The following is a 2,624-nucleotide window of genomic DNA, read 5'->3' as shown; positions in this document are numbered from 1 at the left end:
GAACATATTTTTGTCATCGTTTCGACTTGGATTTTCTGTTATTATTGATATAACCACATGTGTTGGTGGATGGGCGCTATGAAATTGCCCATTGTCCACGTCCATTTCCCCAGCCCCCTCAATATAAAAATTTCGAATTTTAACAAAACATTACGTTTGTAAGTCGTTTGTAAAGGTTTGTAAAAACAAAATTTTCGTTTGTAAAGAAAAACTTAAAAAGTTATTAAAAAACCAAAGTTGGGGGGCTGGAGAAATGGGGGTATTTTGGAAAACCCAAACTGTTTTTAGCTCAATCGTTTGTAAGTCGTTTGTAAAGGTTTGTAAAAACAAAATTTTCGTTTGTAAAGAAAAACTTAAAAAGTTATTAAAACGTACACATAGACATAGTACCTAGTATTGTGTTATATTAAGGCGTTAGACTTAGCTGCTATAAACTATAAGCTTTTAATTTTTATCAACTACATCCGACTTGGTCAAGGTACGAGTGATTAGAAATCCTATTATACTATTACAGTATTACATGTATATAATAAATGAGTTTATCGGTAAGTCATTTGGTAAAAGTAATTAATAGCTAGATAATATAGAATATTCACCATTAGTAGTGGTGTTGGGTGTTAACCAGGGCTTAAAACCGGTGAAAACAGGATTAATCTGAGAACCGAAAACCGATAACCGCTTTCATGTTAGTAATGGTGGAAGTACTTATTGATTACCAGTAATCAATCAAGATAATTAACTAAGTATTAACATGAAAGCAGTTGCCTTTTATTTTCAGCCCAGGTTTTTTTTATCAAAACCAATGCCTGGCCAAAACAATTAAGTTTTTGGTATCTGTATTTAGTATTTGAAATATATATATATTTTAGTTTTAATTTATTTATTTTCCAACTGTTTTACGTAAAATGATCGCCTAAACAATTTTTAGGAAACCGTTTGCGCTTGATACCTCCTTGAAAACGCGTTTTATATTTAAATAATATTATAATTATTTATAGTGCATATTTATTGAATTTTAAGTTCTATAAAATCACAACCATGGTAATAAAAATAGGGACACAAGTAGATGAAATTTAAAGCCTACGTCACATGAAACATTATAATTTTCTAAAACCAGTTTTAACCGGTAACCGATTCCCGAAAAAACTAATTAACGGTTTGGTTAAGAAACGATTACTGGTTACCATAATATAAATTTAAAGAGATAACTGGATACCGGTTTTCGAAAACTTTCGGCTCCTGGCAGGCTTGTACTTGCGTATCAGTGACATTATTTTTAATAATTTTAGTATAAATAAAATTTCATGAATTATAATAAGAAGTTAAAAGACGGAAAAACTAAAAAAATACATTATAAAAATGACTTTAAATGTATTCAAAAAATGTATTACAAGTGTATTTAGTATAGTATTAGTATAAATCTAAAAAAAAAGTTGTACACAAAGCTATAGATCTTATAGACTTGTATTTCGTACTATCCGAAAAAAATAAATATTTTTATAAATTATTTAATAGTTTTAGATCGTATTTTCATTTATTTGTAAAAATCTTAAAATAAAAGTTCAAATTCATATTTTGTTTCCAAAAACTCTAAAATGCCCTCAAAAATTAAGAACAAACCTTTACAAAACGACTTACAAACGATTGAGCTAAAAAAAGTTTGGGTTTTCCAAAATACCCCCATTCTCCAGCCCCCACACTTCGATTTTTTAATAACTTTTTAAGTTTTTCTTTACAAACGAAAATTTTGTTTTTACAAACCTTTACAAACGACTTACAAACGATTGAGCTAAAAAAAGTTTGGGTTTTCCAAAATACCCCCATTTCTCCAGCCCCCCCCTTTTTGATTTTTTTAATAACTTTTTAAGTTTTTCTTTACAAACGAAAATTTTGTTTTTACAAACCTTTACAAACGACTTACAAACGATTGAGCTAAAAAAAGTTTGGGTTTTCCAAAATACCCCCATTTCTCCAGCCCCCAAACTTTGGTTTTTTAATAACTTTTTAAGTTTTTCTTTACAAACCTTTACAAACGACTTACAAACGTAATGTTTTGTTAAAATTCGAAATTTTTATATTGGGGGGGCTGGGGAAATGGACGTCCATTGTCCTACCCTATTTCCAGTTTCGTCTATATGTGACTTTCGGCTAGCATGACAACGTTGCACAAAAATAACGTACGCAATCGTGTTATGAAAAAAGGTTGAAAAAGGTACCGCCAAATAAGCAGCGTACGCAATCGTATTCTACCCGATTTTGTCATGAGGGGGATACGGCTGATTGTTTAACATATGCATTATTTTATCATTAAAAATATAATTTATGGTTATGTCTAATATCAATTTATAAAATTATGGTAAATACAAATTTTATTTATAATTTAGGTATACAGACTGAATCACGGACATTCCCCCCGACAATTTTCGGTGTAGTAGGGCATTTTCCCCATATACATTTTTGATGCGGACATTTCTCCCCCATTATTTTTAAAAGTTTACTATTTCATAATAATACTTTATTATTTAATATGAAAAATGTATTATTTTATTATTAAATATTTTGCCCATAATTGTCTAATATTTTCAAATATTTTCATAAATATAATTAATTATAAATGTATATTT

This window comes from Acyrthosiphon pisum, chromosome X (genome assembly GCF_005508785.2).
Source record: "Acyrthosiphon pisum isolate AL4f chromosome X, pea_aphid_22Mar2018_4r6ur, whole genome shotgun sequence".
Lineage (NCBI taxonomy): Eukaryota > Metazoa > Arthropoda > Insecta > Hemiptera > Aphididae > Acyrthosiphon > Acyrthosiphon pisum.
This window is presented reverse-complemented; position numbering follows the sequence as displayed.